The sequence below is a fragment of the Triturus cristatus genome, chromosome 12 (assembly GCF_964204655.1).
Source record: "Triturus cristatus chromosome 12, aTriCri1.1, whole genome shotgun sequence".
In the NCBI taxonomy this organism is placed as follows: Eukaryota; Metazoa; Chordata; class Amphibia; order Caudata; family Salamandridae; genus Triturus; species Triturus cristatus.
In genome coordinates this window covers 602,687,925-602,706,298 of record NC_140595.1, presented here as the reverse complement: position 1 = coordinate 602,706,298, position 18,374 = coordinate 602,687,925, and the positions used below count along the sequence as shown (strand labels likewise).

The following is an 18,374-nucleotide window of genomic DNA, read 5'->3' as shown; positions in this document are numbered from 1 at the left end:
TTTTTGCGAGTTTCACATAATGCCCAATTTCCCTTTTTTCTACACCTTCCCTCACCTGCCACACTAAATTTGTTTTATTCCTCCCTCTGGTATTAATGCTCCAGACTTCCCCATAAGTTGGTTATTTCACCCTTCTTTTGATGTTTCCCGCTATTTTCTCCCTCATCTTGCTCCCCTCAAATTCATCATCTTCTACCTTGCTACTCGTCTTTATTTTTCTCGACTTTTTTTGCCCTCTCTCCCTTTTCTTCTTCTAATTGAGGCCCCTTTCCTGTACATTACTTGATTTTTCCCTCCCTTCTATGTTCCTTTACCACTCTCATCGTTCCCTGCTCCTTTTCTTTATTGTTTTCCTTTTACAGTTGTAGGCCATGTGTGGTGCTGCATTTCTTCAGTGTTTCGGCGGAAACTGAAAAAGGACTACAGCATCCATAAACTATACCATTCTCACCTGTCAAGAGTTTTTTCATTTTTCCCTCACAAATGGTTTTTTTCATTAATGGTATTCCCACAAAAACTGTTGTTGGGGTTCTAATAATTTATTTTTAAACAACATACTATCTTTAATACTTTTGAGAAGTCATTGAAACTTTTTTTTTAAGTACTGGACACCATAAAAACATGAAAAGTTGAGATCTGTGTAAAGCACTTGTGCGAATATTTAGAATGTGTTGGGAATTGTTTTACCTCTTAATGCGGTCATGCTCATTGTAATGTTTTTTGGCACACGGTTTTCGAAAGCCTAGAAATAATTACTGAGAAGCAAAATCCTAGAACATTTTCCATATTTGTTCTGAAAGAGATGGACAGTCTGAAAGCTCTTCTCAATGAGCCGGGGAGCTAGATTACACAAAGTGGTATAGCACTCAAGGTCATATAATGAATTAGAAAATTGCAAGAAGAGTGAGCACTGAAAGGTGTCTAAGAAAGGAATAAACAAGCATCCTTTGAGAGGCTGCTTGGTCATCGTTCCTGGAACTAGAGTATTATTTTGTGTTTAAATCCTTTGAGCATTTAGGCTTTCTGTACCCACAACTGCATAATACATTGTCTATTGCTAGTTCACATCCCCTTGCCTCTTTATAACTTGTCACAGTATCTAATAACAAATGTGCTTATCTAAGTTATATATCATTTTTGTTATGTACAATAAAAACTGACATGACAAAAAAAGAAACAAGAACAACTTTAACCGATTTTTAATTAGGCTGATAAAATTACCAGGCCCAGCTCAAGCAAACCTGAATATCATGAATAGAACATGTTACAATCAACACAATCCAGTCAAATATACGCCACAATGCATTAACTTTCCACAACCCAGCTACCCCTCCGATCACTCATTGACTTTATCCTCGTCTTTGACCCTGTACAGCACTCTGCTGCCTTTTATACAGAAATACCATACATTTACGTACATATATAAGACAACTGTGGTGTGATGGGAAATTGCCAAAAGTGAGTTTTAGAAAAGATATTTAATAGTACTAAGACTCACATTCTTCCTCACATATATTGGCAGCCCTGTAAAAAAGCTACTATTGGGAAGGCACATAACATACTTATATCTGATATGCAAACAAGGGGCAGAAGTACTAAATATTTTCAGTCCCAAACAGTCTGAATCACTGCTTGCGACTGTAAAAAGGTTTTTACAATGTACTTAAGGCATCTGATAAATCAGTAAATTTTTACCAACTTCTAAAATGGATTTGCGATTGCATAGCGACTTGCCATTTAGAAGAGGCATATAAATGAGCTTTATCTACGATTTGCAACCGAAATTCCGGTCGCGAACTATTCAAAAGTTACAGACCTCAAGTTGGGGTGGTAGCCCATTCGCAAAAGGGAGGAGGACCCCTGCCACTAAGCACCTCTCCTTTATGAATTTTGAAAAAAGTATCAGTGAGAGTATGCGGTGTTCCATGGGACCAATACCAACTCTGTGTGATAACCTTTAAATACATTCCTGTTTTCTTTAAGGAAAACTGGCTGCATGCAAAAACATTTTCTTTAGTTAAACACAATCCGGTCATGATTATCTGCTAACCCTTGCAGGATACCATCCCTATGACTGCGGACAGAGTGTGACTTTGATCAAACATAGTGAGTCACAAATTGCGACCTACCTCATGAGTATTAATGAGTTAGGTCACACTGAGACCCACTCTGATTTCGAATTTTGGAAACTCACCTATTGGTTTACAGGTTGGTTCGCAAACGTAAAGAGTGGTTGCAAATGTGGCCTTTAGTTCTGGCCTAATTTTCTTTGAGTATTTCTGATTGTAGAAATGATTGGCTCAAAGAAGTTGCAAATGCGCTTAAAAGGTACAGGCACAGCAATTGCATTATAAATAACATCTCATCTCTGCAACAGGGTATGTATGCATTTAAACACAAGACGCATATTAAATGAAACTCCGCAAGAGCAAAATAAATCAGAGGGTTGCTAATTCCATCCATCTTGATTCAAGAAAGAATAATTACAATCCCTGTAAAATCTACTCCAGGCAGATTGTGTGTTAGAGGTGCCATGATTATCTTGGTAGAAGTTTCCAATCCTCATAAATAGTAAGCATGATTATAGACAGCGAGTAAACTTTGTTTTAAAGAACACACTACAAAATAAATTGCCTCTTTCCACCTTGGCGTCCACAAAGGTGTGAATGTGGGGCTTGGGACAGACTCAGTACACACATAAATACATATATTATTATTATTATTATTATTATATGTAGTAGTTATGAAAGAAAGTAGAACTACCAATTAGACAGAAGCAGAGTCTCTGCCTGAGACACATCCTGAGGCATTGGTTGCAACGCCTAGGAATGACTGGATGCACAGCAGTCACCTTAAATTTCTTCTTAGCACCTTTTCAATGTCACAGGTTCACACCGGTAAGGACTTGGGTTGAAGAAGGATGCCATCAACAATGTGGTGCAAAATTGTCCAAGATGAAAAGGCACGTAATTGTTCTAAATACAAAATACCAGTCGCATAACTGTAGATGCCAGCCAGAAGGAGAGCTGAAGGTACACGAATGGAGCAGAGCGCTGAAACAAAGAATGATAGTGGCAAAAACGTAACTACAGAAGCTGAGAAACTGATGGCCAGATTAACAGACCGGATGTACTGCACCACTGTTCATCGTCTTTATAGAGCAGGACAATTGGATAGACTGCCAATAGAGACAGTTTAAAAGCAAGGCCATGATGGATTAGGCGTCCTGTACTTTAGACATGTTCTAGAGAACCGTCATACACGATAACCTAATTTACCTCCTGGAACATAGATTGTGGGTGGAAAACGCCATCTGACATAGAGCCAATAACGATGTCCCATGCAGCAGAATACTGCTGCTTGGAACCTATACCAGGTTGAACAGGACCATCAGTATAAATGACAGCTCAATATTGATCAAGTAGCAAAACTGAAGAAGGCAAAGGATTAACATGTTCATATTGCAAGAATTCTTGTGTTTGCAAAGAAAGATCAAAGACGAAGTCTACATCTACGGTTGTGAATGACCCAGCCCATTGCATCCATCAGAGACAGAGGGCTTTCTCGTTAGGGTCGCTGGGTTTTGTGACCGCCTCAAAGGTAGGCAGAGGAGAGATAACAATAATGGGTTTCCATTGAGCAAGTGGCTTTTCCTGAAGGATGGCCATCTGTATAGCAGTCACAATTCTTTCAGTAGAAGCAAAATGCATTTTCACAGATGAATAGTGATGCGATTTATATGCAATGGGTACTGTTTCACCTTCCTTAAAGATTACATATGTAAATCCAATTTCACCTGGCACAACACAGATAACAAGTTAGTGTTATTAACACTTGTATGCAGGCTACGTGTTTTAAGTAAATCAGACTGTAAAGATCCGAGTATGGCAGCGTGTTCTGGTGTCCAGACGGAAGTGGAAAAATCAGGGCGTGTTATGGCATAAAGCAGTTTAATACATTGTGCATAATCAGGTATGTATGTCCTGTCAAAATTAAAAATCCCAGCAGAGACTGCAATTCAAAAAACGCACTGGGAGTAATTGGGCACACTTCTCCAGAAAATGAGGGGCAAGACTTTTACCCTCATTAATAAGTTCATATCTCAAAAAAAGGACACTGAGAAAAGCTATACAAGACTTTTTAAAACTAAACTTGTAACCTAGTACAGCAAATCGCAATCTACTCTTGCCAAATGGGGGTTTAATGTTTTGTCCATTATGTAGATATCATCAACGTAGGAAAGATCAAGCTCATGAAGAATCGACAAGAGTCCTGGGTGCTAACATCAGATCAGTTGAAACTCTCTGGAGCCAAATTGTGGCTGAAAAATACTGTTGGAAATGTCCAAAGTGGTTTCATATTTTTTACGGACGATATTATTCATCAGTGCTGTACTATGAGTATTTGCACCGCAAATGTGCGAGTATGACCATTCAAATGTCTGTAATCTAAGACAATGCAACAGGAATGGTCAGGCGAAAGAGGATTATTTACTTGAGGCATACGGTTAAATTATTACCTGGTATTCCAGTTGGGAAATAATTCTTTTAACAGGGGCCTTGGCGCCCCATTTGATAGGGTATTGTGGATACACCGGAGGTGTAGACCGTATAGGAATAACAAGGTAAGGAGAATCTTTATCCTAACCAGTATGGTTACGATAGTACAGCGGCTCATGCAAGGGCCCGTTCGGAGGCGTAGGCTCGTTTAACCTCGTCAGGGACAAGGTGAAAGAAAGAAGGGAGAATGACATCCTCACCCTGGGGTCAAGCAAGAACAAAAGGCGGGGGCCAGTCGACCTCTGCCAAGAAAATGTCATAAGACATAGTTAAATTGTCCCAAAATACCACCTTAATTGTACATTTAATGTCACCTTCAATTTGTATATCCAAATGACAAAATCTGTCTGGAGGGGCTACGTGGGCATCTGCAGTTTCGACCATAATAAATGCATCAGTTGCTCTCGTTATCAGAAATTGGTGGAGATTCCGGCGTTCTATGGTGACTACTGCCACACTGTTGAGGAGAGTTACCACCCAACTCCTGTTCAGGAGGAGGGTTCTCACTGTCTGTGGCATACTTAACAGCTAAATTAGCAACCTTCTTTTTCTGAAAAGGGGGTTTAAAGGGAAGAGGTCTATCCTCCTTTTTAGGTCTCGCCGAGGCAGCGCTTGCGCTGTCTCTTCGAGACTTGCTATATTCAGGATATGAGATTAAGCTCTGCCCATGTTTTTAATTGGCTCCTTTGACTGTCTTTTCCAAATGCTTTTGTTTCTTTGAGTAATTTCTTTTCTGGTCCCTCCTTAGTACCAGCTTTTCTCCTGTTGCACCCTTCCATAAGGATTGCCCAGGTTATATGTGTTGTTACTCAGGATCTACTATTTACCATTTGTGAGCACTATTTTCCTTTTGAAGAACACTGGCAAGCCTCGTTGGAGCTTCAATAAAGGTGGCCGCGCAACTTTCTCATAGAGCGGCTCGCCCAAATCCCTTTTTTTTTTTAAAATAAAGTTTTTTTGTAGCGTGGCACCCAAAGCTTGATATTCATGGCGGCTATGCGCCTTTCTTTTTTTATTCTCTTATCTCCGGGATGGTATGCCGCATTTCAGCTTCAATAATGGTGGCCGCACGACTTCCTTATACTGCGGCTCAGCCAAATCTTTTTTTTTTTTTTTTTACTATTATAGTTTTTTTTTTATGCAGTGTATATGGTGGCTGCGCGACTGACTTATAGCGCGGCTCACCCAAATCCTTTTTTTGTAATTAAATTTTTTTATCCAGCGCGGCACGCCAAGCTGGATATTCATAACGGCAGTGCGCCTTTCTTTTTTTTTACTCTTAACTCCGGAGTGGCATGCTGCATTTGAACGTCAATAATGGCAGCCGCGCAACTTTGTTCTAGCTCGGTTCGCCCAAATCCTTTTTGGTTTTAATTTTTTTTTAATGCAGCGCATATGGCAGTTGCGTGACTTTCTTATAGTCCGGCCCGAAAAAATCCTTTTTCTTTTAATATAAAGTGCGGCACGTAAAGCTTGTTGTGCATTTGTTTGGGCACAGCGCTGTTTTCTGAGGGCGCCTGTTCCGTCCTCTGTCTTCCAACACCCTTCCGCTTTGCAGCTTAACCCCTCCCCCTACCACCATACTAATCGCAGATTAACCTTTTCTTGTTTCAGGTACTTGCTCACATTGTACCCTGTGCCTGCTGTCGGCCACGAAACATGCAAATGTCTGCATTACTGAAAGTTTGAGGTATTGGCATTTCACATAATAATGCAACACCATTAGCTTAAACTTTCAGTAATGTGAGACCTATTGCACTGAAAATGCTTGTTTAGCTCATGTCAGACGAGCGTTGTGTCTCTCGTTTTGGTTTAACGTACTCTCCTGGTCTACAATCAGATCACCCTCCTTTGTCGTATTGTTGATCAGACTATTCCTGAAAGGAACGAGAAGAACATGTATCAGAAGACTGATACCCGACAGGAGTACTAATTTTAGAGCGAACACAAAGGTCATAACTTCGGACAGAGGACTCTGGGGGTGGAGTGCCTCCATGTTGTTAAGTTTTTTGTTGTTGTTTAGATTTATCCCATTGTTTTTCAGGAAAAACATGGGCAGACCTGGCCTCCTTGTCTAATCTAGGTTTGCCAAGCGGTGGTACAGAAGGTCTGATCCCCACACTATTACATCCTAGAGACGTGTACACATTAGCTATAATGACAGGCAATTTGCATTCACGTCAGCTACTGCCACTGCGGCAAGTCGCTAGTGTTTAGCCTAGGACGCTGCCTGACCTTTAACATTAGAAAGAATAATTTTGGAGATGACCGGGGACATTTCCATTAAGTTTCATCACCAGATCGAGGGCAGGACTTGCCCCATGCTTATTCAGTTATCTGTTTGAGGGCATTCAGTAGAACCGTCATCGAGGTAGCCATGACAAAAGGTGTATTCTGTGGCAAAAAAGTCCCCCAGGTGTTGCAGTCAGGAACACTGGGGACCAGTCCATTGGTCAAGCACATGGCTTGTCTTGTGGTCATGTGAGTCCGACTAACTATAGTACATCACTTGCCCAGCTAATCTTACCAGAGCAACAAGTGACTTTGCATTCCAGAACATAACACTCTCGGGGATTGCGGTAACAGGACACACCCTTTCGCTCTTTCACTCATATTTGCCCAAAATAAGATAGTCAGGAGACATGAAGAAAGTTTAGAATAATTATTTAAACTATCGTGCTCTGAAATGCAATATACGTGCTACAATTTGAAAACAAAAGCACAATAAAAGGATTATTTTACTTACCCAGTAAGCCTCTGTTCTTAGCATGTAGCACTGTAGATTCACATGCTTTGCATACTCCTGCCATCTAGTGTTGGGTCCGGATGTTTGCAAATTGTTGTTCTTCGAAGAAGTCTTTTCCAGTCACGAGGTAAGATGACTACTCCTTTCAGTGATATTGCGCATGGGCATAGACTCCATTGTTAGATTATTTTCCCGCAATAGGGTAAGAATGGAGTAAGTGAGTGTAGTACAGAGATGATCATGCATATGTAATGTAAATAATGAGAACTGCAACAACTACAGGTGCCCGGGGAGGTGGGAGGGCGCATGTGAATCTACAGCTCTACATGCCAAGAACAGATGCTTACTGGGTAACACAATCTGTTCGAGGCATGCGTGCTGTAGATACACATGATTTGCATAGACTATATAGCTGTATTCTCCTAAAGCGGTGACTAACGAGTAGGTATTGCAGTTGTTTGAAAAAGTGTCTTTACCACTGCTTGCCCTACATTGGCTTTTTGATGTGCTAACACATCCACACAACAGATTCATGTCTTCCCATATCTAGACGAGCCAATCATCTAGATATGGGAAGACATGAATCTGTTGTCTTCCGAGATGAGCTGCCACTACTTCTAGACATTTTGTGAACACTCTGGGCGCAGTAGTTACTCTGAACGGGAGTACCTTGAACTGATAGTGTTTTCCTGCTATCACAAATCTATGTGCTGGGTTAACCAGAATGTGAAAGTATGCCTCTTTTAAGTCCAGTGTGGACATAAAATTGCCTTGCTGTAGAAGTGGAAGCACTTGTTGAAGCGTAACCCTATGCAAATATTCTGACAGTATGTAGAGGTTTTACATCCTTATGTCCAAAATTGGTGTTGAGGAGCCATCCTTTTTGAGGATTAGAAAATATAGTAAACCCCTGAACCTTGGTACTGCAATGGGACAGGTTCTATGGCTCCTTTTGTTAAAAGAGTTTGTACCTCTTGTTTGAGGAGTTGTAGGTGCTCTGACGAGAGTTTGTGAGTGCAAGGTAGAAAAGTGGGAGGACCGCTGGTGACCTTCAGGCAATAACCATGTTGGAGAATGTCTGATACCCATTAGTCTGATGTTTTGGATTGCCAAATGGGGGAAAATTGTTGAAGTCTTTCCCCGACAGGTGTTACATTTTCGGGAGGAAATGTAGGCAAGTCACTGCTTATTGGGGAAAGGGGAGTTACACGTTGGCGTGCTCTTACCCCTACCCTTGAAACTGTTTAATCTGTACTCTCTTCTATAAAAACCTCAACAGTGAGAGGGCTGTGTGTTTGATTTATAGGAAGAAGCATTAGGGTCTGAGGATGTACTTTTGGACCCTCCTCTATAAAATGAGCGACAAAAGAAGCCTCTGTTTGATGGGGAATGAAGCGCTCCCATGGACTGTGCCACGTCTGTGTCCTTTTTCATTTTTTCTAGGGCCTCATCTAATTGAGGTCCAAAGTAATGTTGTTTATTAAAAGGGGTATTTCAAATAGACTGCTGAACCTCAGGTTTAAAACCTGAAATTCTAAGCCAAGCATGTCATTGTAGGAGAATTCTGGTGTTAATTCCCCTTGCTTCAGTGTCACCAGCATCTAAAGCACATCTATCGGAGGAATTCGATATGAGCTTGCCTTCTTGTACTAACTCCTGTGCCCTGTCATACCTAGCAAAAAGGCCCTGAGTATTGACAATACACCAGTGGTTAGCGGCTTGAGCAGCCACCCTTTTACCCGATGCATTGATCAATTTAGACTTTGGGGGAGGTGCATCTGCAGAGGTCTGTGAGTTTCCTCCCTTTTGAGCATTAGAGACTACTAGTGAGTCTAAAGGCAACTGTCTTTTAATAAAAATGGGATCAGATGGTGGGGGTTTGTATTTTTTGTCAACCCTAGGTGTTAGAATGCGGGCCCGAACGGGGTCCTTAAATATTTCATCAGCATGCCTCATCATGCCTTTCAACACAGAAAGACTCTAAATTGTCCTACGTGTAGACCCTAGCGTCTCACATAAAATGTATTCTTCCAAAGACTCTTTGTACAATGTAACCCCATGATAAGCTGCTGCTCTTGAAATCAGCTCTTGAAAAGCTACTTTATCAACTGGAGGTGATAGGTTTTGCAGGGTATAAATCTGGATCATTATCCATGGGTGGATCAATATTATAGTCATCCCATGGATCTGCTGGTAAATGACTATTACCATCATCATCATCCCCTATATAAGGCTGTGTATGGGGAGACCACTGAGGTGTCATACGTACAGGATCTGAGCCTGGCAATTGTGGTAGTGGTGAAGATGGTGATGGTGGAGGGAATTGCGTATTAGGTTGAAAGGGGCTTGTAGCCATGTCCTTTTTTATTTTAAGAGGAATTTTATAAGTAGTGTCCTCTGAACTAGCTTTCCTTTTGGAAGGTGTTTTTGCCAAAATATGTACAGTATCTGGATTGATGTAAATTTTCTTCTGCTTAGGGTCTAATTTCTCTTTCATAAGAACCAGGATCTGTTCTGGAAGCTTTGGAAGGCCCTCTTTCAATTCCGAAGGTTTCGATGCAGAACAGGACTTGACTTTTTTTTCCTTGGAAGTGGAAGATTTCGGTTCCGAAGACGACTTTTGTCGACTCGATCCCGAGTCGGAAGATTTGACTGGTTGTTTCGGAGCCGGCCCGAGGATGGGGCGTCGAAACATCATCTCAGTGCCGACCAGGGCCCGAAGGCCGAGGGGATGCAGAAGCCTTATATTTGGTCGAAGAGAGTTTGTGGGGTAAAGGGTCTTTAATACTCACGGCACCCTGTCCCGGTGGCACGTCTTCAGACTCCAACTCGATCTCCAGCTCGGAATACGATTCTGGGAGAGAGAAGGTTTCTTCCTCTTCTGCTGCCGATGCTTCAACCTCTTCATGTTCGGATTCTTCTCGAAGATATTCGGATTATGTTGGATGCTTTGTTGCTGCATTACTCTTTGTAGAGTCCGATGATCCCGTAGAGTCTTTTTTAATCAGAACGACTGACAAGCCTCACAATCTTCTTCCTTATGCTCCGGTGATAGGCACAAGTTACAGACTTCATCTAGGTCGGTGCGAGGGACAAAATTGAAACTGAGTCCGTTCAAACGGAAGAGGGGGGCTGGACAGATGCAGCTAGGCCCGAAGGCCACCCACAATGTTTTTGACAGAAGATGGAGAGCTTCCTGATCGATTCAATACGCGGAGAATAGGAAAACGTGTACAATAACAATACCATTGAGGGTACAGTGGATTGCACACAGATGGTGGAAAGAAAACAATCTAACAAGATAGAGTAGTTGCCCATGCGCACTATCACAGAGTTCACCTTACCTTGTGACTAGAAAATACTTCTTCGAAGAAAACAACTTGCAAACATCCGGATCCAACACTAGATGACAGGGGTATGCAAAGCATGTGAATCTACAGCACACATGCCTCGAACATACTGTTATAGCATGGTTAATAATCCATATATCATGAAAAGCCCTGTCATTTTATAAGACAGCGTAACTTGAACGCCCTTTCTTGCTAATGAGCGTAAATGATTATGTACGAAAGATCTCTGGGATTAATGGCAGACCCCGTACCTTAGCGTTCATAGATAGACGTTCTACATCTCAGCAGACGCAGTGCTCGTCTCAGAACTCTTGTTCCATGTGTGTGTTTTTGGTTCCTGTGCTCATCTATATGATAGAACATGTATGCACATAAAAAAACAGCTGCAGTCTCTTGTTCTGTCTGGGTGCTAGTGCCTGGCCAGAAATAATAACAAGAGACAATATTGTCTGACCATGTCGATTGTATTCAGACTAAATCCCAGGAGAAGAACGGAACGCAAAAACATTATCAGGCAAGTATGTTTATCTAGTAACGTGCGCAAAAGGAAAATTATGCCTACAACGTGCACAGTTAGGCTAACATAGGGAAAACTATTATGGGCCGCGCAGGAAACTGACTGTAAAACCTGACAGCTCACCAAATGTCGACACAGCCACAAGCACCCCCTCCAGTATAGACTTCTTGCCTCACATATATAAAAGCATATCATCTGCATATAACGAGATGGAATATGCTACTTACCAGTATGCATCTGTTCTTGGCATGTAGAGCTGCAGATCTACACACTTTTGCATAGATCACCATCTGGTGTTGGGCCCGGATGTTTGCAGTTTGTTTTTCCTCTTGGAAAGTCTTTGGAAGTCATGAGGTCGGTGACTCCTCCCTTGGATGGTATTGCGCATGGGCTTCGGCTCCATCCTCAGATTGTTTTTCGCCAACAGGGAAAGATGGAGCGTAGTAATAACAGTGAAGAAACCCATGTGTGTTGTATCTAAATAAGATAGACTGGAACAGATAGAGGTAGCCAGGGAGGCGGGTGGGCGTGTGTAGATCTGCAGCTCTACATGCCAAGAACAGATGCATACTGGTAAGTAGCATATTCCGTTCGAGGCATATGAGCTGCAGATTACACACTTTTGCATAGACTATATAGCAGTTCCCAACCTTAGCGGCGACCACCGGTATCTGTTGCAGTGGTTTGAAATAGTGTTTTTAGTACAGCCTGGCCCACACTAGCTTGTTGCTTGGTTTGCACATCTACACAGTAATGTTTAGTGAAAGTGTGCGGTGTTGACCATGTAGCTGCTTTGCAGATATCATCTAATGGGATGTTCCCTAGAAAAGCCATAGAAGCCCCTATCTTTCGTGTAGAGTGGGCTTTAGAGGGAACAGATAGCGTTCGTTTTGCTTTGTGGTAGAAAATTTGAATGCATTTTACAATCCACCTAGCTATCCCTGATTTTGAGATGGGGTTGCCTTTGTATGTTGTTTGGTCTTTCTGAAAGGTTGTGTTCTTTGGATATAGTAAAGTAAGGCTCGTTTGACATCTAGCGTGTGTAGAGCCCTTTCTGCAACAGTTTAAGGTTGCGAGAAAAATACCGGTAATTCTACCGATTGGTTTAAATGAAAAGGGGAAATGACTTTAGGTAGGAATTTTGGGTTGGTACGGAGAACAACCTTGTTCTGGTGCATTTGGAGAAAAGGTTCTTGTATGGTAAGTGCTTGTATCTCACTGACTCTTCTAAGGGAAGTGATGGCTACAAGAAAAGCTGTTTTCCATGTGAGAAATTGCAGTTCGCATTTATGCAAAGGTTCGAAGGGCGGTCCCATTAGCCTTGCGAGAACTATATTTAGGTTCCACACAGGTGAGGGTGGTACTCTGGGGGGAATTATTTGTTTTAGGCCTTCCATGAAGGCTTTAATGGCAGGCACTCTGAAAAGTGATAGGTGCTGCCAGTTTTGTAGGTAAGTTGCAATTGCTGCGCGGTGTAGCCGAATGGAGGTATAGGCAAGGTTACACCTTTGTAGATGGAGTAAATAGCATATGATGTGTTGTATAGACACGTCCAGAGGATTGATTGTGTTGTTATGGCAATAAACCACAAATCTTTTCCACTTGGCAGCGTAGCAGGCTCTAGTGGTAGGGCGTCTAGCTTCTCTGATGACGTTCATACAGTCAGGGGGAAGGTTAAGGTATCCGAATTCTAGGATCTCAGGAGCCAGATCGCAAGGTTGAGCTGAGCTGGGTCCGGGTGTCTGATCTCTCCATGGTTCTGGGTTAGGAGGCATGGTGAAAGGTGTAGCTTTTGGTGTGGTACTACCGAGAGTTCCAGCAGTGTAGTGTACCACGGTTGTCTGGCCCATGTTGGAGCTACTAGGATCAGTGTGAGGGAATACTGTTGTAGCTTTCGCACCTCTAATGGAATTAGTGGGAGAGGTGGAAAGGCGTACGCAAATTTGCCTGACTAGTTCATCCAGATCGCATTGCCTTTGGACAATGGGTGTGGGTATCTGGCGGCGAAGCTTGGGCATTTTTTGTTTTCGTGGGTGGCGAAGAGGTCTATCTGCGGATGCCCCCACATCTAAAAGAACGGGTGAAGAACCTGTGGGTGAAGTTCCCACTCATGGATCTGCTGCGTCTGTCTGCTGAGCAGATCTGCCATGGTGTTTTGGACTCCTGGTACATGCTGGGCCAGGAGAAAGATTTTGGATGGAATTGCCCATCTCCATATGCTCTGTGCTAGTTGAGAGAGCTGTGGAGAGTGTGTGCCGCCTTGTTTTTGAATGTAATACATGGCCGTCATGTTGTCTGTGCGAATGAGGACTGCCTTGCCTAAAATCTGTGTTTGAAAGGATTTTAGGGCTACAAAGATTGCCAGCAACTCCAGATGGTTTATATGGAGTAACTTTTGTTGCGGCGTCCATGTGCCCTGCACTGTGAGGGTGTAATAGGTGAGCTCCCCAGCCGGAGAGCGATGCGTCTGTTGTTAGTATTATTTGTGGAACTGGGTCCAGGAACGGTCGACCTCTGGAAAGATTTGTGGTGTTCCACCACTGCAGAGAGCGATGGGTGCGACCGTCTACCAACACCAGATCTGTCAGTTGCCCCTGGGCCTGGTTCCATTGGCGCGCTAAGCACTCTTGGAGTGGACGCATCTGGAGTCTTGCGTGAGGCACTATGAAAATACAAGAGGCCATCATCCCTATCAGTTGCATAAACACTCTTGCTGGAAGGGAGTGTTGAGGTATGAATCTTTGACGCAAAGCCTGAATGCTTGCAATCCTGGCCGGATTGGGGTAGGCTATGGCTTTTGAGGTGTCTATGGTGGCACCGAGGTATTGCTTTATGTGGGATGGTGTTAGCTGGGACTTTTGGTGGTTCACCATGAAGCCTAGCTGGTGAAGTAGTTGGATTGTAGTGGCGGTGTGGTGTACGCATTGGTTGTAGGATGTGGCTTTTATCAGCCAGTCGTCCAAATATGGGAAGACGTGAATGTGCTGTCTTCTGAGGTGTGCTGCCACTACCGCTAGGCACTTGGTGAATACCCTTGGTGCTGTTGTGACCCCGAATGGGAGCACCTTGAACTGGTAGTGTTGCCCGTCCACTACAAATCCGAGGTACTTTCTGTGAGCATGGTGTACCGGAATGTGAAAGTATGCGTCTTTCAAGTCCAGTGTGGTGAGAAAGTCGTTCTGGGAGAGGAGCGGAAGTACCTGCTGAAGCGTTACCATGTGAAAATGGTCCGAATGTATGTATATGTTTAGGGGCCGGAGATCTAGAATAGGTCGTAGAGTCTTGTCTCTTTTTGGTATTAGAAAATATAGAGAGTAGACCTCTAAATGTTGCTGATTGACGGGAACTTGTTCTATTGCCTGTTTTTGTAGGAGGGAGATTACCTCCTGTTTTAGTAATGTGGAATGTTCTTGTGACATTGGGCGTTGCCTGGGTGGAATGTTTGGGGGGGTAGATGTCAATTCTATGCAGTACCCTGAGCGAATAATTTGGGTCACCCATTTGTCTGAGGTGATGGTCTCCCAGACCTGAAGGAAATTTTGTAGTCTGCCCCCGACCGGAGTGGGATGGTCTGGAGGGAGCGGGGGGAAGTCATTGGGTAGGCGGTGTGGCAGAGCGGGCGGTATTTGTTTTGCCTTTGCCTTTATTGTTATTGCCCCTATAGCCGCCTCTTTGATAACCCCTTGTGAAGGTGGACTGAGCAGGGGATTTGTAGGAAGTGGATGCGCTATCTGAGGAGTAGCCTCTAGCCATACCCCGAAAGGAAGAGCGGCGAAAGGAGCACCTAGGAGGGTGTGACTGCAGGGCTCCCATAGAATTTGCCGTATCAGTGTCCTTTTTCATTTTCTCGAGGGCCTCATCTACCTTTGGGCCGAATAGGTGTTCTTGGTCAAAGGGATGATTTAGGATGGAGGCCTGTACCTCAGGTTTGAAACCTGATACTCTCAGCCAAGCATGGCGACGGAGGAGGACGCTAGTGTTAATGGCCCTGGAGGCTGTGTCTGCTGCATCTAAGGCACAGCGTATGGAGGTGTTAGTTATAGTCTTACCCTCTTGAATTAATTCATTGGCCCTATTTTTGTATCTTTCTGGGAGGTGGTGCATTATGGTTTCTAATTCATCATAATGCGCCCTATCGTATCTGGCCAATAGCGCTTGAGTGTTGGCGATACGCCATATATCAGCTGCCTGTGATGCCGTACGCTTTCCTGACGCGTCCAGTAGCTTTGACTCTTTGTCAGGTGGTGGTGCTTCGCCTGACGCCTGGGAGTTTGACGTCTTCCGTGCAGTGGAAACCACTAGGGAATCTAGTGGCACTGGTCCTTTGATATAGGCAGGATCTGTGGGGGCAGCTTTGTACTTTTTTTCTATGCGTGGGTTAATGAACCTAGCCCTGACTGGGTCATTAAAAACCTCTGGCGCATGTTTTATCACCCCCTTGAGCATAGGTAGTATGGTGGTAGACCTATGTGCAGTATCAAAGGTGTCGAGGAGGAAATCCTCCTCTACTGGGTCAGAGTGTAGCTCTACCTCATGATAATGTGCCGCCCTCTGAAGTAGGTGGTGGAAACCTAATGAGTCTTCCGGTGGAGAAGGCCTGGAAGGGTAAAGGTCATCTTGTGGGACGTCTGGAATATCTGGATTATTGTAGTTGTCCAATGGGTCTGGGGATCCTGTAGGGGTGGGGTCTTGGGGCACATCCCGTGGATCGTAATATGGGTCCCCCTGATCATCATCATCTGGAGACGGGGTCGGAGAGGGATGAGGTGGGGGTGGAGAAGGCGGAGGGGACGGAGGTGGAGAGGGTGGAGAAGGTGGGGAAAGCATTCTGAAAGGGGAGGTAGCAGAGTCCTTCCTCTTTGGAGGTGGAGGCGGAGCTGGTTTGTCCAAATGTCTCTTTTTAGAAGAGAGTGCCAAATGTCCAGTTTTTGGATCCTTGGTAAGAGTCTTTTGCAAGGGATCCGGTGTAAACAGTTCCTGTGACAATGTTTGTTCCGTCGGCGCTGAAGGTTTCGGGGCCGTTGACTTTTTAGGCTTGTCCGTGCCGTGCTTAGCACTGGGCTTGGGAACCTCTTTTTTCTTGGACGACGCCGAGGTGGGCTTCGGCGTGGAAGTGTCGGTGCCGAGGGCCTTATGGGGTTTGGTCGGTACCGAAGATGCCGTCGGTACGGAAAGGCTGGCGATCTGGTGCAACTGCCGCGCCACCAGCATACAACTTATAATAATACTGGGTAAACACCTGTAGGAAAGTGGGTTTCTGTTGCAGTACCCCCCACACAATTTTTGCCAGACTACTGATGTACTTTGACTTGATGTGCCCTGGGTCCCTGCCAATCAGGTTCTCAAGGCCTGTGTACTTTGCCCAAAACTAACCCAATTGGCATCCCTGGCCACAGGTCAGCCCCTGGTAAACGGTACCACAGGTACCCAGGGCACTATGAGCAGGGTAGACCCCTAAGGGTTGCAGCACTTATTGTGCCACCCTTAGAGGCCCTGTACCTTTACACACACACTGCCTTTGCAGGCTGCGTGTTTTGGTGCAGAACAAAGTGAAGAGTCGACATCGCACACATCCCTGTGTGCCATGCCTACAACCCACTGCCCCGGCATAGATCAGTCACCCCTCTATCTGGGTGCCCTATACCAGTGGTGAGGGTACAAGTGCATGAGCCCTATACCCCTACAGTGTCTATGTCCATTCTTAGACATTGTAAGTGCAGTGCTGCCATTAAGAATATATGGTGCTGGGAGCTTGTCATTACGAACTCTACAGCACCCTAATGGCTACACTGAAAACTGAAAAGTTTGGTATCAAACTTGTCAGCACATTAAACCCACACTAATTCCAGTGTGGGATTTAATGAAAAATGCACACACAGGGCATCTTAGAGATGCCCCTGGGAAATGACCAGCCTCTGGTAGGTTCCCTGACTGGTACGCACCAGCCTGCCACCACGAGACATGTTTCTGGACTCCTAGGGTGGGAGCCTTCGCTCCCTGAGCCCAGAAACAAAGCCTTTCCTGGGCAGAGGTGTTCACACCTCCCCCAGGCCAGCAAGAACCATGTCTGGCAGGGGAGCTTCAAAGGCCTGGCAGCCTTTGTAATGCGACCCCCAGCCTCTCCTGCTATCAGGAGCAGGCCCCCTTCCTGTCTGCCCTCCTTTTCAGCGGGAAGACAGGCAGTAAAAACTAGCCAGCCCAGAAGGTGTGCCCACCTCTGCCAACTCCACCCCTCATGTGGGGGGGGGGGGGGGGGGGGCGAGGTGAAGCCCTCTCTTCAGTGTCCGCCATCTTGCAGATGGCAGGCACTCCCCAATCAGGATTAGGGATTGTAGACACCCTAAGGTCAGTAGCTCATTGGCTACTGACCTCAAGACCCCTAAAACGCCCCCTAAATACAGTATTTAGGGGGCAGCCCTGAACCAAGAAAGAAGAATCCGCAACCTAAGAAGAAAAAGGACGAAAAAAGACGCCCAGCAGAGGAGACTGCAAAGAACAACTGACTTGGCCCCAGACCTACTGGCCCGTCTGCAGAGAAATCATGTGCCAAAAATCGTCTTGTCCTGCAGCCAGCAGCCTTCAGAACCCCTAGGAGGACTAACTGCCTTCAACAAAGACCGGACCTCCTATGAACAGCAGCTCTGTTCAGAAGAAACGCCAAAGAAAGAATCCAAGCCTCCCGTGGAAAAAGAAACTAGACGCCTGGAACCACCACTGCACCCGTCGCCTACGGCCCGAGTTCAAGTGGCCCACCTGCCCCAGCGAGGTCCCCCAGCGATCAAGAGTCCGAGTCCACCGTGGGTTGACTCCTCCAGGACTCCCCAACGTCGCCTGCAGCCTCTGCACAGAGACAACTCCAACCGCGATTGGCCCAGTAAGGTGAAATCCGACCTCAAAGGACACCCCTGCATCCAGTCGCCCTGCGCCCTGGAAAACAGAACCCGAGGTGCACCCACGTCACCGAGCCCTCCAACTTACCTGCCCAGCTGTTGGTTCCTCCTGGAAGTCTTCCTGGACCGAGCCTGCAGCTGAAAAACAAAACCAAAAATCCCCATTGAAAACAGGGCACCCGATGCCAAAACAGCACCCTGCATCCAGCCGCCCCAGCGCTGCTGAGGGTGCACTTTGTGTGCCAAACCGGATCCCCTTTTGCCCTGAGCCTAACACCAGGAGCTTGGCTCCTACAACCTTGAGGCCTGCTC

The 18,374-nt window shown here is 45.0% G+C and overlaps 1 protein-coding gene across 5 annotated transcripts in view; it reads right to left on the bottom strand.

Annotated features, from left to right (window-relative positions):
• Positions 1 to 18,374, bottom strand: part of TERF2 (telomeric repeat binding factor 2) — a 454,983-nt gene that overhangs the window by 264,587 nt on the left and 172,022 nt on the right. The window lies entirely within an intron of this gene.